General features: G+C 45.5%; 7 non-coding genes across 7 annotated transcripts; all 7 read left to right on the top strand.

Annotated features, from left to right (window-relative positions):
* Positions 1-3,562: 3,562 nt before the first annotated feature.
* Positions 3,563-3,635, top strand: TRNAV-CAC (transfer RNA valine (anticodon CAC)). Its single transcript has one exon. It is a non-coding gene; the product is annotated as a tRNA-Val (tRNA).
* A 743-nt stretch (positions 3,636-4,378) lies between these two features.
* On the top strand, positions 4,379-4,451 carry TRNAV-CAC (transfer RNA valine (anticodon CAC)). The gene has a single exon. It is a non-coding gene; the product is annotated as a tRNA-Val (tRNA).
* A 7,690-nt stretch (positions 4,452-12,141) lies between these two features.
* TRNAV-AAC (transfer RNA valine (anticodon AAC)) lies at positions 12,142-12,214 on the top strand. Its single transcript has one exon. It is a non-coding gene; the product is annotated as a tRNA-Val (tRNA).
* An 86-nt stretch (positions 12,215-12,300) lies between these two features.
* On the top strand, positions 12,301-12,373 carry TRNAV-CAC (transfer RNA valine (anticodon CAC)). The gene has a single exon. It is a non-coding gene; the product is annotated as a tRNA-Val (tRNA).
* Positions 12,374-20,788: 8,415 nt separating this feature from the next.
* On the top strand, positions 20,789-20,861 carry TRNAV-CAC (transfer RNA valine (anticodon CAC)). Its single transcript has one exon. It is a non-coding gene; the product is annotated as a tRNA-Val (tRNA).
* A 97-nt stretch (positions 20,862-20,958) lies between these two features.
* TRNAV-UAC (transfer RNA valine (anticodon UAC)) lies at positions 20,959-21,031 on the top strand. The gene has a single exon. It is a non-coding gene; the product is annotated as a tRNA-Val (tRNA).
* Positions 21,032-22,456: 1,425 nt separating this feature from the next.
* Positions 22,457-22,529, top strand: TRNAV-UAC (transfer RNA valine (anticodon UAC)). Its single transcript has one exon. It is a non-coding gene; the product is annotated as a tRNA-Val (tRNA).
* Positions 22,530-22,641: the final 112 nt, after the last annotated feature.

Genomic DNA, 22,641 nt, shown 5'->3' on the forward strand with positions numbered 1-22,641 from the left:
CCAGGAAAGATCTTTGAACAAATTATTAAACAACATGTATGTCAATACCTGGATAAGAATGAAGTGATTATACAGAGTCAGCATGGGTTTGTAACTAATAAGTCATGTCACACTAATTTAATTTCCTTCTATGATGGTATCACTGATTGGGTGGATCAAGGAAATGCTGTAGATATAGTATATCTTGACTTCAGCAAAGCATTTGACAAAGTCTCTCATACAATCCTTATTGAAAAAATGACTAAGTATGGAATGGACAAGGCAACTGTTAGGTGGATTCATAACTGGCTTAGTGATCGGACCCAAAGAGTGGTCGTAAATGGCTGAACATCCAGTTGGAAGAGTGTCTCAAGTGGGGTACCACAGGGCTCTGTCCTGGGCCCTGTATTGTTCAACATCTTTATCAATGATTTAGATGAAGGAATTGAGGGTAAACTGATTAAATTTGCTGATGACACAAAGCTAGGAGGGATAGCTAATACTAGAGAGGAGAGAGAGAGGATTCAAAAAGATTTAAATAAACTGGAGAAGTGGGCAGCAACTAACAGAATGGTTTTTAACAGGGAGAAATGCAAAGTACTACATCTGGGCAATAAAAATGAAAAATGCATATATAGAATGGGAGGAATAGGGCTAAGTGACAGCACATGTGAAAAAGACTTGGGTATACTAATAGATCACAGACTGAATATGAGTCAACAGTGTGATGCAGCAGCAAAAAAGGCAAATGCAATTCTAGGATGTATTAACAGAAGCATACAGTCTAGATCACGTGAAGTCATTATTTCCCTCTACTCCTCTTTGGTCAGACCTCATCTGGAATATTGTGTCCAGTTTTGGGCACCACATTTTAAAAAAGACATCAACAAACTGGAGCAAGTTCAGAAAAGAGCGACCAGAATGGTGACCGGTCTGCAAACCCTGTCTTATGAGGAAAGGTTGCAGGATTTGGGAATGTTTAGTTTGCAAAAGAGAAGACTGAGAGGAGACTTAATAGCTGTATACAAATATCTAAAGGGCTGTCACATTGTAGAAGGATCAAATTTATTCTCATTTGCACAAGGAAAGACTAGAAGCAATGGGATGAAACTGAATGGGAGGAGACACAGATTAGATATTAGAAAAAACTTGTTGACAGTTAGAGTGATCAATGAGTGGAACAGGCTGACACGAGAAGTAGTGAGTTCTCCTTCATTGGAAGTCTTCAAACAGAGGCTGGACAGATATCTGACTGGAATGATTTAGCGAATCCTGCTTTGAGCAGGGGGTTGGACCAGATGCCCCAGGAGGTCCCTTCCAACTCTATGATTCTAATTCAAGTAACACCTGATAGGATCAAGGTGCGAAAGCAGGCATCTAGGTGCTTTTTCTTTTTGGCTTTTGGACAAAGGCATGAGAATGTTTTGTGGAAAATGGTTTTGTTTCCCTGTTTGTTCTTTTTTCCAATAGCCTGACAAATGAAAGGTTCCTGTGTTGCAAAATGCACTTTGTCCTGTCTTCAGACATAGAGGAAGACCTCTTGACTTTGGCTGGCTGTTTTTTTCTTTTTCAAGTTCATTTCAGCATGTTTAAACATCTTTAGCTTTGCATGGAGTTTCTGAAGTGTAGTGGTTGTCACGTTCACCTCACACGCGAACGGTCCCCAGTTAGAAACAGGATAGAAGCATGACATTAGGTGTTGATATTAAAGCTTTTGACGTTGAGTCTTTGTTCTCGATGGCTCGTCATGACCACAGTAACCTTCCACAGCCGGTTTCTGTAGTGTCGTGGTTATCACGTTCGCCTAACACGCGAAAGGTCCCCAGTTCGAAACTGGGCAGAAACACGCTGTTACCCTTTGGTATCCAAGCTTTTGACTTTCAGGTCTTGATCTCAATTGCTTTTTGTCACCACAGTAAGCGCTTGCATCCGGTTTCTGTAGTGTAGCGGTTATTACTTTCGCCTCACACGCGAAAGGTTCCCAGTTCGAAACTGGGTAGAAACACAGCTTTTTCTCTTGGAAAACGATCTTTTTGACTTTCAGTGCTTGTTCTTTATTGCTTGCCATGACCACAGCATTTTTTGTTTGTTTGAATCGGTTGGTTTCTGTAGTGTAGCGGTTATCACGTTTGCTTTACACGCGAAAGGTCCTCAGTTAGAAACAGGATAGAAGCATGACATTAGGTGTTGATATTAAAGCTTTTGACGTTGAGTCTTTGTTCTCGATGGCTCATCATGACCACAGTAACCTTCCGCAGCTCGATTCTGTAGTGTAGTGGTTATCACGTTTGCCTAACACGCGAAAGGTCCCCAGTTCGAAACTGGGCAGATACACGCTGATAGGCTGGTTTCACATTTGTGTTTTTTTTCCGCGGTATTTTAGCGCTAAATAGCGCATGCATTTTTTTTCTCCTATACTTTGCATGGGATGCGCTTATGTGCGCATACACATGCGTTTGTACTCTTTTTACCGCGCATGCGTTTTTTTGCGGTATGCGCTCGGGTGCACAAAATGCAACCTGTTGCATTTTTTGAGCGTCCGACTTGCCTCAAAACAATGCATGCACGCGCAATGCATTTTTTTACAGCAAGACACCCATTATAAGTCTATGGTGAGCATATGTGCGCATTGGCATGCTTATGTATGCGTTTTTTTGCACATGCATTTTTTTTTTTTTACCATTAGTTTAGACAATGGAATTTAGGGGTTTGGGTTAGAGTTAGGGTTAGTTAAGGGGGTTTAGGGTTAGGGTTAGGGTCAGGGTCAGGGTTAGGATCAGGGTATGGTTTGGTTAAGGGTTAGGGTTAGGGTCAGGGTCAGGGTTAGGGTTAGGATCAGGGTATGGTTTGGTTAAGGGTTAGGGTTAGGGTTAGGGTCAGGGCTAGGGTCAGGGTCAGGGTTAGGGTTAGGATCAGGGTATGGTTTGGTTAAGGGTTAGGGTTAGGGTCAGGGTCAGGGTTAGGGTTAGGGTCAGGGTTAAGGTTAGGGTCAGGGTTAGGGTTAGGGTCAGGGTTAGGGTTAGGGTTAGGGTCAGGGTTAGGGTTAGGATCAGGGTATGGTTTGGTTAAGGGTTAGGGTTAGGGTCAGGGTCAGGGTTAGGGTTAGGGTTAGGATCAGGGTATGGTTTGGTTAAGAGTTAGGGTTAGGGTTAGGGTCAGGGTTAGGGTTAGGGTTAGGGTTAGGGTCAGGGTTAGGGTCAGGGTTAGGGTTAGGGTTAGGGTCACGGTCAGGGTTAGGGTTAGGGTTAGGGTCAGGGTTAGGGTTAGTAAAGTCATGGTTTGGGTTAGTGTGAGAGGCCACCTAATGTTGGAAAAAAACGCAAACGCAGTAAAAACGCACTAAAAACCCATACAAACGCATAAAAACGCTGCATTTTTTTCATGCATGCTCATAAAAATGCTTGAAAAAAATGCAGCATCTGTATGCTTTTTTATGCGTTTTTTAAATGCGTTTTTTTGTGGGAAAAACGCGCTGCAAAAAAAAGCAAGTGTGAAACTAGCCTTACCCTTTGGTATCCAAGCTTTTGACTTTCAGTTCTTGATCTCGATTGCTTGTTGTCACCACAGTAAGCTCTTGCATCCGGTTTCTGTAGTGTAGCGGTTATCACGTTCGCCTCACACGCGAAAGGTCCTCAGTTCGAAACTGGGCAGAAACACAGCTTTTTCTCTTGGAAAACGATCTTTTTGACTTTCAGTGCTTGTTCTTTATTGCTTGCCATGACCACAGCATTTTTTGTTTGTTTGAATCGGTTGGTTTCTGGAGTGTAGCGGTTATCACATTCGCTTTACACGCGAACGGTCCCCAGTTCGAAACTGGGTAGAAGCATGACATTAGGCGTTGATATTAAAGCTTTTGACGTTGAGTCTTTGTTCTCGATGGCTCGTCATGACCACAGTAACCTTCCACAGCCGGTTTCTGTAGTGAAGTGGTTATCACGTTCGCCTAACTCGCGAAAGGTCCCCAGTTCGAAACTGGGCAGAAACACGCTGTTAACCTTTGGTAACCAAGCTTTTGACTTTCAGTTCTTGATCTCGATTGCTTGCTGTCACCACAGTAAGCACTTGCATCCGGTTTAGGTAGTGTAGCGGTTATCACATTTGCCTCACACGCGAAAGGTCCCCAGTTCGAAACTGAATAGAAGCATGACATTAGGCGTTGATATTAAAGCTTTTGACGTTGAGTCTTTGTTCTCGATGGCTCGTCATGACCACAGAAACCTTCCGCAGGCGGTTTCTTTAGTGTAGTGGTTATCACGTTCACCTAACCGTCCCCAGTTCGAAAACGGTCCCCAGTTTGAAACTGGGCAGAAACACGCTGTTACCCTTTGGTATCCAAGCTTTTGACTTTCAGTTCTTGATCTCGATTGCTTGTTGTCACCACAGTAAACGCTTGCATCCGGTTTCTGTAGTGTAGTGGTAATCACGTTCGCCTCACACGCGAAAGGTCCCCAGTTCGAAACTGGGCAGAAACGCAGCTTTTTCTCTTGGAAAACGATCTTTTTGACTTTCAGTGCTTGTACTTTATTGCTTGCCATGACCACAGCATTTTTTGTTTGTTTGAATCGGTTGGTTTCTGTAGTGTAGCGGTTATCACGTTTGCTTTACACGCGAAAGGTCCTCAGTTCAAAACTGGGAAGAAACACAGCGTTCCTCTTGCAAACTAGCGCTTTTGACAATGAGTTCTTGATATTTAATGCTTGCCATGACCACAGTAAATGCTCTTGTCTGGTTACTGTAGTGTAGTGATTGTCCTGTTTGCCATCCTCCTGAAAGTTCCTTGTTTTGATCCCGGGCAGAAACATGTGGCTTTTCTTTATTTTGATCACAAACGTATATTGTTGGCTAAATTAGCCTTAGTTAACATTTTCTATTGCTGGTTTAATGAGCATTACTTTTACCAATGTGATTATTTCTACCCGTTTTTGCTTTTGGCAAGCATGTGTGTTTTTGACAGTGTCTAAGTGTTCCTAATTCAAGTAACACCTGATAGGATCAAGGTGCGAAAGCAGGCATCTAGGTGCTTTTTCTTTTTGGCTTTTGGACAAATGCATGAGAATGTTTTGTGGAGCATGGTTTTGTTTCCCTGTTTGTTCTTTTTCTCCAATAGCCTGACAAATGAAAGGTTCCTGTGTTGCAAAATGCACTTTGTCCTGTCTTCAGACATAGAGGAAGACCTCTTGACTTTGGCTGGCTGTTTTTTTCTTTTTCAAGTTCATTTCAGCATGTTTAAACATCTTTAGCTTTGCATGGAGTTTCTGAAGTGTAGTGGTTGTCACGTTCACCTCACACGCGAACGGTCCCCAGTTCGAAACTGGATAGAAGTGTAGTGTCGGTGGTGGGGTGCCGAGCTGGTGGGGTGGTCCTACTTTTATACCGCGCAGAGATGACAACAGAGACACGATGGAGGCAGATTCTGGGTGCAACAGGTCCAAGTTTATTTCTTCACTTGCCGTCCGACTGACGGCACACCTCGCGGCCCTCCGTTTCCAGAGCCGCTTCTCACACCGTACACTGGAGACGTGTCTGCACACACCGTCCCCTCCTTTACTGTCGACGCTCCTGACAGTTCCGTCACTGTGGCCACCTTTGGCCCATTAACCAACAGCGCTTCTACTGCTCAGTCGTCGTGTCACATACGGTGTCTTACACCCAGTACCTCGTCTCAACTGCGGTCCTTTCCTGTCAGGACCACCCCCCTGACGTCCTCTCTCCTCAGTCCCCCTGGTCTGGATTCTCCTCAGGGCACACAGACTGGCGTAGTCCTCCTGTCACCTGGGCTCCCCCTGGGGACTGGATCTTTCTGGAACCCTCCCTCAGTATTTATAACTCCCCCGGTTCTTTGAAACTGTCACTCTAACTGTCACCACGCCCCCCATGACCAACGGTTTCTAAAGCCCTAAGCTGCTGTAAAGTCCTTTGCTCACACTCCACCCTGCCATCTAATGGTCATCCCAAGGTACTGCACGTCCACTACACTTTCCTAGTTGTTTCCCCACTGTAATCACTGACTCCTACCTACACTGTGCAAACCTATCTTTCTTCACTCTGACTAGTCCGTCCATCCGTCAGGTCACCTTCCCTACACTCCCCCTTCCTTTGTCCATTGTCGTCCTCGACAATCGTCATCCCTGCCTTCGTCGTTCTGAATCTACACCTACATTCTGTTGTCGGACCAGAAGTTGAGCCAAACCCACTATCTGCGGGGGCCGAACCATACTGGGAGCACTATGCTCTGAGCAGCCTACTGCTACTCACCAGCGCGCACGCCACATGACAATGTCTTTCAAATTGGGCAAGGTACACCCGTATTCTCTCTACAGCGTGTATCTTTCCCCTACTCTCCCCTACTGTTACCTTTCACTATCCGGTACGCCATGATCGAGGCCACTCACCTACCAGATCATTGCCGGCGCCCGCCTTTCCTTCTTCAGGGGTGTCCGTGGTGTTGGGGACCTGACCTAGGACGGCTGTCTTTCTCACGTCTTCCAACTCATTTTCCTTCTTTCAATTACATGTCATGGTCGGCGTCCCGGTCTCCCAGACCTCCTCAACTCTTAGATCCCTACCGGATCTCACACTTTCCTTTGGTCCCGCAGACCTTCCCTTACCCGGACCTGTTGCATTTACTTTGGCATATTATACATTAAACAACTTTATAATAGCACAAGTACCCATTTTTATAATTTTTTTTTTTCTTGCTTTTAAAACCAAAATATAACATAACATTGCAAGTCTCCTTTCCTCCTCCCTTCCTTGGACATGGACACTCCCTCTTTTCTAAGTATCCCGCGCTCTGTCAGTCTAAAAAGTAAACACAATCTATCCTGTAAGAGGAACATAGAAAAACAGACATAAAAATCACAGATAAACATTTCTTTTTTTTTTTAAAAGCTGACCGCGAAATGTCCTTTTGACCTGCACAACGGTGCAACGAACTCCTGACAGTTCAATCCTCCTTTCGGTGGTCAGTAGTATGGAACCCCACAACCGTGGAGCTCCCAGGATGCAAGAAGTGTCCCTTTCTGCAAGATAGTATAAACGAGCCGTCCGGGGGTCGTGCAGCCGCCATGCCAGCCTCTCCCCTCTCATGGAGCAGGTTCCAGACTTCCTGCCCCCTGGCCCTCTTCTTCTCTATAACTCCTGCGACCCAAACAGAGGGTCCGGCATGAGCCCTGGAGTCCGGTGGGCGGGACTTAACCGAGGAAGGACGTGGATCAGAGGCGGCCGATGATTCCTGCAGCTCAACAGCCGCTGGGGCCAGGTGGCAAATGGGGACAACCGGGTCCTTGGAGGCTGGAATCACAAGGCCCACTAAGTCGGCCGCAGTCGACTTCAGCAGCGGCATAACCGCGGCCTCAGGACAGGCCGCATCCACTACTTCCAATGGAGCCGGAGTAACGGCCGGTTCCAACGACGCAGCTGCTATCAGCAGGGGGAACGCAGCAGCGTCTTCTTTGGATGACTTCCGCACTGGCGGCTCCAGGCGGGGTACCTCAGGGACTTGAGCAGGGGCCTCGCACAACTCTGCATACACCACTGGGCCCGATGTACCCAGGCCTTCCGGTGCGCAGGGGGCAGCGTGCTGCGGCGGAATGATGAGGGCCGCTGGCGGAGGCACTAGTGGTGCCGGGGGTACTCTCACCTTCCCCGGCGCTGCGGCCTCCATCACATCAATACGTGGCTTCACCCGCAGCCTCCGTCCCTTGCTCCACTGTCCCGCGGGTTTTTCCCCTAAACTCGGGGGCTCCGCTGAGAAGTCCTCTGCTGGTATTGGTGGCGGCCGTTTTCGCTGACTCCGCTCAGGCTCCGCTCCCCAGCTCAGCATCCCGCTGCTCTCCCGTGGCTCTGAGGGCGACTTCTGGCACAGCTCCATCCCCTGCCGCCACTGCCACTCTAGGCGGCCGATGCCCCGACACCTGCAGAGTCTCATACCGTCCGTTGGGCAGCACTCGAATGGCATCAGACAGCCGCAGCCAAGTTTTTCTTCTGTGCCACTCCCTCTGTGAGGTGAGGTGTCGGCAGGCCTCTCCACCATCCTGTCAGGGTCCAATATATGGAAGCGTCGATTTCCAGGCACATACTGCTTCCTTTTGGGGTACGTTGGAGGGGGTCCAAGTCCATTCAACACGACTGCAAACACCCGGACCTCTCCTCTGCGCTGAAGCAACACCGCCATACTGCACAGTACCTGGTACCGCCCCGGATCCTCTGCTGGCCACACAGATCCGCCACAGCGCTTCCCATTTGTATTCCACAGGTAGGTCATTTGTAGTGTTGAGCATTCCGATACCGCAAGTATCGGGTATCGGCCGATACTTGCTGTATCGGAATTCCGATACCGACTTCCGATATTTTTTCAATATCGGAATTCGGCATCGGAATCGGAAGTTCAGTTGATTGACGGCCTGACGTCATCATGATGCGCGGTGTGTGCGCATCATGATGCGCCGTCATTTCGGGCCTTCCGGGGGTCTCTGCCGGCCTGCCGGGGGACTGTGCCGGCCTGCCGGGGGGCTGTGCCGGCCTGCCGGGGGGCTGTGTGGACTGCCCGGGGTCTGTACCGGCCTGCCGGGGGTCTGTGCCGGCCTGCCGGTGGTCTGTGCACCCTGTGGGGGTCTGTACCGGCCTGCCGGGGGGCTGTGCCGGCCTGCCGGGGGGCTGTGCTGATGTCCGGGGGTCTGTGCAAGCATCGTCCGATGGGACTACAAGTCCCATCGGGCGATGCCTGCTACCATGACAGTGATTGACACATTAGCCAATGATGGGACAGTAGTAGTCCCATCATCCGGCTAATGTGTTAAATGTTAAAAAAAAAAAAAAAATACTACATACATACTACATGCATGCTACATACATACTACATACATGCTACATACATACTACATATATACTACATACATACTACATACATACTGCATGCTACATACATACTACATACATACTACATACATACTACATGCATGCTACATATATACTACATGCTACATACATACCACATACATACTACATACATGCTACATATATACTACATGCTACATACATACCACATACATACTACATACATGCTACATACATACTACATGCATGCTACATACATACTACATACATACTACATGCATGCTACATACATGCTACATACATACTACATGCTACATACATACTACATATATACTACATACATACTACATATATACTACATACATACTACATACATACCACATATATACTACATACATACTACATGCATGCTACATACATACTACATGCTACATGCATGCTACATACATACTACATGCTACATGCATGCTACATACATACTACATACATACTACATGCTACATACATACCACATATATACTACATACATACAATACATTCATACAATACATACATAGACATACAGTACATATAACATAGAGTAACATACTTACCAATACTTGTCACATTGTTCCCCGAAGCCATTGTCTTTCCGGAATAAATATTAACATAACAAACCACAAAAATACTCACCCACGATCCGAAGCAGTCCACGAGTGTGTCCCACGACGATCTTGGGTAGAGAACTGCAGCATCAGATGATGCTGCCGTTCTCTACGGGCTGCAGGAATCCAATGACGGAAGGTAGGTATCCTTCCGCACTGTATTCCTCCGCCACTTAAAAAAAAAAAAGTCCCTAGTCTCACTTTATGCCATTGCTGTGTGGGAATTTCCCACACAGCAATGGCATAAAGTGAGACTAGGGACTTTTTTTTTTTTTAAGTGGCGGAGGAATACAGTGCGGAAGGATACCTACCTTCCGTCATTGGATTCCTGCAGCCCGTAGAGAACGGCAGCAACAGCTGATGCTGCAGTTCTCTACCCAAGATCGTCGTGGGACACACTCGTGGACTGCTTCGGATCGTGGGTGAGTATTTTTGTGGTTTGTTATGTTAATATTTATTCCGTAGACGACAATGGCTTCGGGGAACAATGTGACAAGTATTGGTAAGTATGTTACTCTATGTTATATGTATTGTATGTCTATGTATGTATTGTATGAATGTATTGTATGTATGTAGTATATATGTGGTATGTATGTAGCATGTAGTATGTATGTAGTATGTATGTAGCATGCATGTAGCATGCAGTATGTATGTAGCATGCATGTAGTATATATGTAGTATGTATGTAGCATGCATGTAGTATATATGTAGCATGTATGTGGTATGTAGGTAGCATGTAGTATGTATGTAGCATGCATGTAGTATGTATGTAGCATGTATGTAGTATATATGTAGTATGTATGTAGTATGTATGTAGCATGTAGTATGTATGTAGCATGCATGTAGTATATATGTAGTATGTATGTAGCATGCATGTAGTATATATGTAGTATGTATGTGGTATGTATGTAGCATGTAGTATGTATGTAGCATGCATGTAGTATATATGTAGTATGTATGTAGCATGTAGTATGCAGTATGTATGTAGCATGTATGTAGTATATATGTAGTATGTATGTTGCATGTAGTATGAATGTAGCATGTATGTAGTATGTAGTATGAATGTAGCATGTATGTAGTATGCATGTTGTATGTATGTAGCATGTAATTTTTTTTTTTTTTTTTTTTTTTTACATTTAACACATTAGCCGGATGATGGGACTACTACTGTCCCATCATTGGCTAATGTGTCAATCACTGTCATGGTAGCAGGCATCGCCCGATGGGACTTGTAGTCCCATCGGACGATGCCTGCACAGACCCCCGGAGCCTGCACAGCCCCCCGGCAGGCCGGCACAGCCCCCCGGCAGGCCGGCACAGCCCCCCGGAGCCTGCACAGTCCCCCGGCAGGCCGGCACAGCCCCCCGGAGCCTGCACAGCCCCCCGGCAGGCCGGCACAGCCCCCCGGCAGGCCGGCACAGCCCCCCGGAGCCTGCACAGACCACCGGCAGGCCGGCACAGACCACCGGAGCCTGCACAGACCCCCTGGCAGGCCGGCACAGCCCCCCGAAAGGCCCGTACAGACCCCAGAGAGGCTGTACAAGGGCAGGAAAGGGTTTTTCTTATTCCGATACCGGAAGTCCCATAGACTTGAATGGGACTTCCGGTATCGGAATCGGCGATACCGATACTTTTTTTAAAGATCGGCCGATACCATCCGATACGATACTTTGAAGTATCGGATGGTATCGCTCAACTCTAGTCATTTGTAATCCACAGGTAATTGTAATCCAAACAGAGTAGTCCAAGTCCTTTTCCATTCTTTGAGGCAGGTCTGCCGCAGAAGATGAGGTATTAGCGGCGGCGATCCTGCTGACTACGCCAAATGTAGTGTCGGTGGTGGGGTGCCGAGCTGGGGGGGTGGTCCTACTTTTATACCGCGCAGAGATGACAACAGAGACACGATGGAGGCAGATTCTGGGTGCAACAGGTCCAAGTTTATTTCTTCACTTGCCGTCCGACTGACGGCACACCTCGCGGCCCTCCGTTTCCAGAGCCGCTTCTCACACCGTACACTGGAGACGTGTCTGCACACACCGTCCCCTCCTTTACTGTCGACGCTCCTGACAGTTCCGTCACTGTGGCCGCCTTAGGCCCATTAACCAACAGCGCTTCTACTGCTCAGTCGTCGTGTCACATACGGTGTCTTACACCCAGTACCTCGTCTCAACTGCGGTCCTTTCCTGTCAGGACCACCCCCCTGACGTCCTCTCTCCTCAGTCCCCCTGGTCTGGATTCTCCTCAGGGCACACAGACTGGCGTAGTCCTCCTGTCACCTGGGCTCCCCCTGGGGACTGGATCTTTCTGGAACCCTCCCTCAGTATTTATAACTCCCCCGGTTCCTTGAAACTGTCACTCTAACTGTCACCACGCCCCCCATGACCAACGGTTTCTAAAGCCCTAAGCTGCTGTAAAGTCCTTTGCTCACACTCCACCCTGCCATCTAATGGTCATCCCAAGGTACTGCACGTCCACTACACTTTCCTAGTTGTTTCCCCACTGTAATCACTGACTCCTACCTACACTGTGCAAACCTATCTTTCTTCACTCTGACTAGTCCGTCCATCCGTCAGGTCACCTTCCCTACAGAAGCATGACATTAGGCGTTGATATTAAAGCTTTTGACGTTGAGTCTTTGTTCTCGATGGCTCGTCATGACCACAGTAACCTTCCGCATCCGGTTTCTGTAGTGTAGTGGTTATCACGTTCGCCTAACACGCGAAAGGTCCCCAGTTCGATACTGGGCAGAAACACGCTGTTACCCTTTGGTATCCAAGCTTTTGACTTTCAGTTCTTGATCTTGATTGCTTGTTGTGACCACAGTAAGCGCTTGCATCTGGTTTCTGTAGTGTAGCGGTTATCACGTTCGCCTCACACGCGAAAGGTCCCCAGTTCGAAACTGGGCAGAAACACAGCTTTTTCTCTTGGAAAACGATCTTTTTGACTTTCAGTGCTTGTTCTTTATTGCTTGCCATGACCACAGCATTATTTGTTTGTTTGAATCGGTTGGTTTCTGTAGTGTAGCGGTTATCACGTTCGCCTAACACGTGAAAGGTCCCCTGTTCGAAACTGGGCAGAAACACGCTGTTACCCTTTGGTTTCCAAGCTTTTGACTTTCAGTTCTTGATCTCGATTGCTTGTTGTCACCACAGTAAGCGCTTGCATCCGGTTTCTGGGGTGTAGTGGTTATCACGTTCTCCTTACACGCGAAAGGTCCCCAGTTAGAAACTGGGCAGAAACACGGTGTTACCCTTTGGTATCGAAGCTTTTGACTTTCAGTTCTTGATCTCGATTGCTTGTTGTCACCACAGTAAGCGCTTGCCTCTGGTTTCTGTAGTGTAGCGGTTATCACGTTCGCCTCACACGTGACAGGTCCCCTGTTCGAAACTGGGCAGAAACACGCTGTTACCCTTTGGTATCCAAGCTTTTGACTTTCAGTTCTTGATCTCGATTGCTTGTTGTCACCACAGTAAGCGCTTGCCTCTGGTTTCTGTAGTGTAGCGGTTATCACGTTCGCCTCACACGTGACAGGTCCCCTGTTCGAAACTGGGCAGAAACACGCTGTTACCCTTTGGTATCCAAGCTTTTGACTTTCAGTTCTTGATCTCGATTGCTTGTTGTCACCACAGTAAGCGCTTGCCTCTGGTTTCTGTAGTGTAGCGGTTATCACGTTCGCCTCACACGTGACAGGTCCCCAGTTCGAAAATGGGCAGAAACACAGCGTTTCTCTTGCAAACTAGCGCTTTTGACAATGAGTGCTTGATCTTTAATGCTTGCCATGGCCACAGTAAACGCTCTTGTCTGGTTACTGTAGTGTAGTGATTGTCCTGTTTGCCATTGTCGGGATCCCTCAGATATCTCTTTCTTCTGAAGGACCGATGTTCTTGGGTGTAAGGCACCATATGTCTCTAATTGATTGCTCCGTCGAGAAGGATAACACAGACACAAGCTGTATAATACCACTCTGGATGCCTGCCAAGACGCCTCTGGCTTATCAGTTAGGCTTCCATCTTTTATAGCAAAGAATTTAAACATTTACAGACATGCGCAGTATAAAAAATGATTTCACAACTTGTTTTCTACAAAGAAAGTCATGTAGGCTAAAAAGCAGGAGTATTTGACCTTGGTTCACAAGGGAACAGAAAAGATAAGTTTTAAACAAGAAAATGCAACATAGACAGAACTCAATTTAACTACTTCAGTTCCTATCATTCCCCCCTTTGACATCTTTATTCTTCACAATCTGGAACACTGGATCCTGCAAAGACAGCTGATAGTGCCCTATTCACCAGGTACTATCCCAGGCCGACGGGTTGCCCGAGGGAGACAGGTATCTTCTTTTACCCTCTCCATCCCCCAGTTACTAAGGCCACGTCTGTCATCACAAGAGTACGCTCCTTCATGCCAGAAATGAGATGTCAACCTAAAACCCCTACTGGTAACCATTTATATGCATTGTCTCCACATATCCAGTACATGTCACTAGGTAGGTCCCATAGGGCTGAATGTTGTAATACCAGTCTATGAACCAAATCTATGAACGCAGATACATTCTGAAGCATACACCAATTTGGAAGTTGTCCTAAAGGGCTACAATAGCCTACATCGGGATTTCCACAGGTGGGAATTCCTTTCTCACATCCAGATGACTCGTTGCAAGGTATATTACCTGAAATATTAAAACAAGTTTCATTATTGCCCTGGGGAAATAAATTGGAATACTCCCAGGACGTGTTATGCAACCTTCTTTCTAGCAGTATTGGTTTGAAGGCATCAGTAGAGTGGGAAGTTACATTAAAACTAACTTGTAGGCCATACATTGGAATTTGCCCCAGGTAGGTTAATCGAGTTCTATTCCTGGGTACCCAAGCCCCCCCTTTATATGCCAGATATTGAAGGTATGTGTTACTTCCTGAAAGATTACCCTGCCACCAAGTGTATCCTACCCATCCCACAATAGGTATTCCAACAGTTGTGTTCCATAACTTCACATTATTTGTGGCATTATTAGTGAGTGTATCAGAACAACTGGTCCAGGCAAATAATTCCTCGGGTGGCACAGGAATAACAAGGAACGGAATACTAGTGGCCGATATTGGTGAATGTGTGCAGATCCAGCAATCTGCTGGAGACTGAGTGTCATTTGACCAATCATTCAGTAATTTTTCATGATGTTGTATAAACTTATTATTCAAGGACATTGGAAAATTTAGATTGTCCCACGCAGCTACCATTATTACAGATAATGCAACAAAACCAAACCAAAACATTATGCACTCTTATGCTTTGTTAACTCCTGTGGCTAGTTTGCAATGCGATGCGTGGATCCAGGTTGGTCGTCCTTCCAACTTAACAGAAGTAGGCGTTGTCAGGAGTATTTGGTAAGGTCCCTGATATCGGGGTTCAAGGGTCTTTCTGGAGTGTTTCTTGACATATACGTAATCACCAGGTTGCAGACAGTGAGTTCCTTCCACACTATCTGGATCTGGAATGGAAGAGAAAACTAGAGAATGCATTTGAGTTAAATGCTTTTGCAACTGGATTACATAACTTGTCAAATTATCCACATTGAGTGTTAAGACCTGTGGGTAGTACAACCCTGTGTTTGGTGGTCTTCCAAACAGTATCTCGAAGGGTGACAGTTTAGCTTTCCCCGTGGGTGTGTGCCTTACTGAGAATAATGCTAATGGGAGACACTCTGGCCATGGTCTATGGGTCTGCTCCATGGTTTTCTGTATTTTCAATTTTAGTGTCCCGTTCATTCTTTCTACCTTCCCTGAACTCTGTGGGTGGTAGGGTGTATGAAATGCTTGTTCTACACCTATCATTTGCATTACATTTTGCATTACCTCAGCAGTAAAGTGTGTACCTCTGTCTGATTCAATTGTTTCAGGGACACCGAATCGTGGTACTAGTTCCATCACCAGTTTCTTTGCAGTGGCTCGAGCTGTAGCCGTTTTCACCGGGTAGGCCTCTGGCCATCCAGAGAAGAGATCTACACATACTAGGATATTTGCATACACTCCTACCTTGGTAGCTGTATGTCGTCAATCTGCCGTCTCTGAAACGGGTAGAGAGGCCTAGGTGTCGCTTTCTTAGGGACTTTTACTGTTTTACCTGGGTTGTGCTGTGCACAGATGAGGCATGATTGTACAAGTTTCGCGGCTGCGTAACTGAAACCAGGAGCGATCCAGAAGGCATCTACCATGGCACACATGTGACTTTTTGAGGTTTGATTGGGGCCATGTGCTGCTTGCGCCATGATTGGGAACAGGGACTTTGGTGGGCACATTTTATCCTTATTCTCCCATACTCCATTTGAGTTCAGCTCAGCTCCCAGTCTCCCCTGGTGTACCTTCTCTGTTTGGGCAGCCTTTTGCTGGAGGGATTTCAGGACATCTAGACCCAATGTGGCTGGAATACGCTGACTCCCCGCCACCGTCCACTGCTCTCTCTAGGCCGCCTTGTGCTATTTTAGCAGCCTCGTTCGCCCTTCTATTGCCCTCTACCTCCACGGAGTCACCTTTGTGTGTGCTTTTACCTTGACAATGCCAACCTGGACTGGTAACATCAATGCCTCCATCAATTGTTTCACCAGCTCTGCATTTTTAATGGGCTTCGAATCTGTGAAAATATTAGCGACTTTACCTGCAGCGGCTCTACACGCCTCAGTGAGTGCCTTCAACTCTGCCTCCTGCGCAGACATGTGAGGAGAGAGTGGTTCCGCTCGGATTACCTCATGTGAGGATACTACTGCATATCCAGTGTAGAATCGTCCATCCTGGTGGTATCTGGGGCCATCTACAAAAAGGAAACTCAAAGTCTGCATTAGGAACAGGTTTTTCATGAATGTGTGCAAACCCAACTGTCTCCTGACTCATCAGTTCTATGCAGACATGTTCATGCGTCATGTCAAAGTATCCTTCCTCACTTGCTAATACGGTCACCAATTCCCCCTTTTCTGAATCCACAGGCAGGAGGGTGGCTGGATTCAGAACGTTACATCTTGTGAGGAGTGACATACTCAGGAATTAGTAGAGCACACTCAAGTTGGAGCTATCTGGCCATAGACAGATGTTTTGGTTGAACTTGTAGGAGTATGGCATGGATGTCATGTGGGGAATAGATTGTCAAAAGAAACGTCAGTGTCATCTCACATGCCTTCCCTATTACGTCTCCACTTTTTTCCTTGTGCTCCAGCATACATGACAGGTCGTTTTATTGTCCTTGTTTGCTCAATTTCTTTAGCTACCTTAAGGAGGTCTTTCAGATCTACATGTCTCCATTCAGGTCTGGCTGTCTGTACTGTGTCTCGTAAGTCTTTGTTCATACCGTCAATGAATGCATTCACCAGTATTCTAACATCAAGTGGGTTTATGCAAATGTACCCCATGTCTGCCCATTTCAGCTGTAACCGTCCAAAGTACATCTCTACACTCTCTCCTTTTTGCTGTGTCACATTAGTCAGGAGTACAGACTGCTCTGATTGTTCCACTGCAGCCCATTGTCTTAGTGACTCACAGTACGTCTCCCCAGATCGTGCAGATTTATCATCCATGCCCCAAGCCTGATTCTTTGTCACATCTGTGTGTGTCTTAATTATATGTCCTAGTGCGTCACCTGCCTTTAAACTCACCAACCTCTCTAGGTCTGCCCAGGTACACTTATATGTCTGCTGTACTTCCTTTATGTGTCTGTAAAACAGGAATGGTTGGTCTTCAGGGTCAGACAGCTGCTTCAGCAAAGCTAGCTGGTCAGAGGGGCTCCAGGGACAATACTCCTGCATCTTTCTTATTCTAGTCACACTTCTAGGTCCTGATGGGGTTGGTCGTCTGATGTCTACTGTCAGCTTACTCCTCAAGGGCCAATGTCCCCACTACCCACTATCCACACTATTATGTCAGCTTCTTATGATCTTGTCTGGATAGGATTTAGTGCAATTCGCTTAGGTCAGTAGCACAGGTCACACAAGTAGCTATTCAGTCTGGGTTTGTCTGAGTCTGACCACAGTGTTTACAAGTCCATCTGTTTTGTCTGGGTCTCTGGATACACTTTGTCAATCAAACATTCATAATACACCTTCCATACTGCTGCACATTCTCAAGCATCATTTATTCACTTGCTATTTTCTTCCCTTGTCTGTGCCTTTTTGTACATCCAAACATTCACACTCTGGTATTTTTGCCTTTTTCAATATTTGTCCCACTTGTTTTACTGCTTCCTTCCTGCTCTGTCTTTTGTAATTTGACACAATTTGCTATACAAATCAATCACACAACTAGAAGCAGGTTCAAACACATTAATGACCAAGCAATCACTTACAATTCCCTTCTAAATTAGGCACCATATCTTACTTTTAACTTCCAATCTTCAATTAAGTACTGTTGCTTTAAAATGCACAAATCTTTCAGCGCGTACCTTACGGATAGAATTACAGAGAATTTTGAGCACAGCTCACACTCAGCAGAGATAAGAGCGAAGGGAGAAGAAAAACTGCGCAGCGCCATCTTTCCTCCCTCCCGTCAGAATGCAGCGTCGTCCTTCACAGAATTCTGTAGTTCTTTAGACTTATCAAAATCAATTTCTACAAAGAAACTCAAAATCACGGGATTTCACTGTAAGGGCAGATAACTGTATAATGAGATTAACCATGCCTTGCCCTTTTTCTGGCCAAATGCATTCAGGAAACTTTACAATGTAATGCCACATATAACACGAACTATATCATTACTCAATTCATTCAGTCTCAGATGTAGATTTGAAATATCTATAACGCATCTGTCCGGGATTCCACCACAACTAGAAAGGTCACAAATCTCTTGACACAAAAATGATGTGTGATGATTCATTCATACGTGCTCATTCACTGATTTTTTTTTTTTGATTTTTTTTTTACTCAATTACTCATCTCTCATCTTATTCAAAGGTTCTCATAGACATATATACAAGGATTCACACAGCCTGCCTATCTTGCACTTTGGATTTGATTAATACTTTTTCCAGGTTCTTTGCTGCACTACTTCCATATCTATCCTCAATTATATCACATAACCGGTCTCCTTCTTCAGGTGTCTTTCCCTGACTGTTCCCCATCTTTCTATCCTGTTTCTCTTGTTTCTTCCTGTTAGTCCCCTGCCTTAGGTGGTGTATTGGGTAAGCTCAAGACTAGGCTCTACTATACCTCGTTACCTTCTTCCTAAGGTGCCAACAGGTTAAACGGGGTGTCTGTTCCTCCTTGTACTACGTGTCTCGTGTACTTATATGCTAGGTAGCATCCGAACAGTAACACTCCCACAACACACAGGATTGTAAACAAAGTATCCATTTATCGGGGTTCTTCAGTCATATCCTGTCACAGGCTTATTTCGTGGTCCTGTGCTCATTCGGTCACACTCTTATCTGTCACAAGGTTTATTCGTAAAGGGTGTTGATTTAAGCTTAGGCGGTGACCTCCCCGAAAGGACGCTGTCACATGACCCAGTTAGGCAATATCACCACTCTTTGAACGAATACCTACTGTGCAGCTTATTTGTCTACTTTCCACAGTCCTTCAAATCAAGGCAGTCACTCAACAACCTCCTCTATTCCTAGTGCGGAACCGTCTATTGTGAAAAACTTGTCCGTCCGGGCTGCGCAGTATGAACTGTTCACCCAGCCTTATATTCCGTAATGTCAGACCTCTCAACATGTCACTCAATGGGACATGTGTATTCAATGCTAACAATACCCACCACTGTTCTCCCTTCTTGAAGTGATGAAACTTTTTATGTTTGTGTCTGGGGTTGTCCCTGCAAATGTCCAATCACCATACCCGTTATGATTTGCATCAGTTCTTCTCCTAAAAATAGCAGTACACAGGCAGAATCTGCAATAGCCTCTCATTCGGACAGGAATTACATATGCGTGTCACACCCGATTTCCTCAGAGTTCTTATATGGACCTGATTTTACGGCCCCCTCCTCTACTAGATTCCCCTTGATACGGACCTTAGTTATAATTATAGATTATGAAGAGCAGAGAAGAGAAGAATTGATCTCTTACCTGGCCAGGTGTTTAGGTCTGCTGTTCACAATTTCATCAGTAACTGGAGTGGTCTGTAGATCGGGTAGTCTTGGAGAGGTGCCTATATCAGGTCCCTGTTTCGGGCGCCAGGAAACTGTCGGGATCCCTCAGATACCTCTTTCTTCTGAAGGACCGATGTTCTTGGGTGTAAGGCACCATATGTCTCTAATTGATTGCTTCGTCGAGAAGGATAACACAGACACAAGCTGTACAATACCACTCGGGATGCCAGCCAAGACGCCTCTGGCTTATCAGTTAGGCTTCCATCTTTTATAGCAAAGAATTTAAACATTTACAGACATGCGCAGTATAAAAAATGATTTCACAACTTGTTTTCTACAAAGAAAGTCATGTAGGCTAAAAAGCAGGAGTATTTGACCTTGGTTCACAAGGGAACAGAAAAGATAAGTTTTAAACAAGAAAATGCAACATAGACAGAACTCAATTTAACTACTTCAGTTCCTATCACCATCCTCCTGAAAGTTCCCTGTTTTGATCCCGGGCAGAAACATGTGGCTTTTCTTTATTTTGATCACAAATGTATATTGATGGCTTAATTAGCATTAGTTAGCATATTCTATTGCTGGTTTAATGAGCATTACTTTTACCAATGTGATTATTTCTACCCGTTTTTGCTTTTGGCAAGCATGTGTGTTTTTTACAGTGTCTAATCTGTCTAATCAGTAACACCTGATAGGATCAAGGTGCGAAAGCAGGCATCTAGGTGCTTTTTCTTTTTGGCTTTTGGACAAAGGCATGAGAATGTTTTGTGGAGCATGGTTTTGTTTCCCTGTTTGTTCTTTTTCTCCAATAGCCTGACAAATGAAAGGTTCCTGTGTTGCAAAATGCACTTTGTCCTGTCTTCAGACATAGAGGAAGACCTCTTGACTTTGGCAGGCTGTTTTTTTCTTTTTCAAGTTCATTTCAGCATGTTTAAACATCTTTAGCTTAGCATGGAGTTTCTGAAGTGTAGTGGTTGTCACGTTCACCTCACGCGCGAACGGTCCCCAGTTCGAAACTGGATAGAAGCATGACATTAGGTGTTGATATTAAAGCTTTTGACGTTGAGTCTTTGTTCTCGATGGCTCATCATGACCACAGTAACCTTCCTCAGCAGGTTTCTGTAGTGTAGTGGTTATCACTTTCGCCTAACACGCGAAAGGTCCCCAGTTCGAAACACGCTGTTACCCTTTGGTATCCAAGCTTTTGACTTTCAGTTCTTGATCTCGATTGCTTGTTGTCACCACAGTAAGCGCTTGCATCCGGTTTCTGTAGTGTAGCGGTTATCACGTTCGCCTCACACGCGAAAGGTCCCCAGTTCGAAACTGGGCAGAAACACAGCGTTTTCTCTTTGAAAACGATCTTTTTGACTTTCAGTGCTTGTTCTTTATTGCTTGCCATGACCACAGCATTTTTTGTTTGTTTGAATTTGTTGGTTTCTGTAGTGTAGCTGATATCACGTTCGCTTTACACGCGAAAGGTCCTCAGTTCGAAACTGGGCAGAAACACAGCGTTCCTCTTGGAAAACCATCTTTTTGACTTTCAGAGCTTGTTCTTTATTGCTTGCCATGACCAGAGCATTTTTTGTTTGTTTGAATCGGTTGGTTTCTGTAGTGTAGCGGTTATCACGTTCGCTTTACACGCGAAAGGTCCGCAGTTCGAAACTGGGCAGAAAAACAGCGTTCCTCTTGCAAACTAGCGCTTTTGACAATGAGTGCTTGATCTTTAATGCTTGCCATGACCACAGTAAACGCTCTTGTCTGGTTACTGTAGTGTAGTGATTGTCCTGTTTGCCATCCTCCTGAAAGTTCCCTGTTTTGATCCCGGGCAGAAACATGTGGCTTTTCTTTATTTTGATCACAAACGTATATTGTTGGCTTAATTAGCCTTAGTTAGCATATTCTATTGCTGGTTTAATGAGCATTACTTTTACCAATGTGACTATTTCTACCCGTTTTTGCTATTGGCAAGCATGTGTGTTTTTGACAGTGTCTAAGTGTTCCTAATTCAAGTAACACCTGATAGGATCAAGGTGCGAAAGCAGGCATCTAGGTGCTTTTTCTTTTTGGCTTTTGGACAAAGGCATGAGAATGTTTTGTGGAGCATGGTTTTGTTTCCCTGTTTGTTCTTTTTCTCCAATAGCCTGACAAATGAAAGGTTCCTGTGTTGCAAACTGCACTTTGTCCTGTCTTCAGACATAGAGGAAGACCTCTTGACTTTGGCTGGCTGTTTTTTTCTTTTTCAAGTTCATTTCAGCATGTTTAAACATCTTTAGCTTTGCATGGAGTTTCTGAAGTGTAGTAGTTGTCACGTTAACCTCACACTCGAACGGTCCACCGTTTGAGACAGGATAGAAGCATGACATTAGGCGTTGATATAAAAGCTTTTGACGTTGAGTCTTTGTTCTCGATGGCTCGTCATGACCACAGTAACCTTTCGCAGCCGGTTTCTGTAGTGTAGTGCTTATCATGTTCGCCTAACACGCGAAAGGTCCCCAGTTCGAAACTGGGCAGAAACACGCTGTTACCCTTTGGTATCCAAGCTTTTGACTTTCAGTTATTGATCTCGATTGCTTGTTGTCACCACAGAAAGGTCTTGCATCCGGTTTCTGTAGTGTAGGCGTTATCACGTTCGCCTCACACGCGAAAGGTCCCCAGTTCGAAACTGGGCAGAAACACGCTGTTACCCTTTGGTATCCAAGCTTCTGACTTTCAGTTCTTGATCTCGATTGCTTGTTGTCACCACAGTAAGCACTTGCATCCGGTTTCTGTAGTGTAGCGGTTATCACGTTCGCCTCACACGGGAAAGGTCCCCATTTCGAAACTGGGCAGAAACACAGCTTTTTCTCTTTGAAAACAATCTTTTTGACTTTCAGTGCTTGTTCTTTATTGCTTGCCATGACCACAGCATTTTTTGTTTGTTTGAATCTGGTGGTTTCTGTAGTGTAGTGGTTATCACGTTCGCTTTACACGCGAAAAGTCCTCAGTTCGAAACTGGGCAGAAACACAGCGTGCCTTTTGCAAACTAGCGCTTTTGACAATGAGTGCTTGATCTTTAATTCTTGCCATGACCACAGTAAACGCTCTTGTCTGGTTACTGTAGTGGAGTGATTGTCCTG

Source organism: Dendrobates tinctorius, unplaced genomic scaffold (assembly GCF_039654945.1).
Source record: "Dendrobates tinctorius isolate UK_male_01 unplaced genomic scaffold, ASM3965494v1 ptg000251l, whole genome shotgun sequence".
Lineage (NCBI taxonomy): Eukaryota > Metazoa > Chordata > Amphibia > Anura > Dendrobatidae > Dendrobates > Dendrobates tinctorius.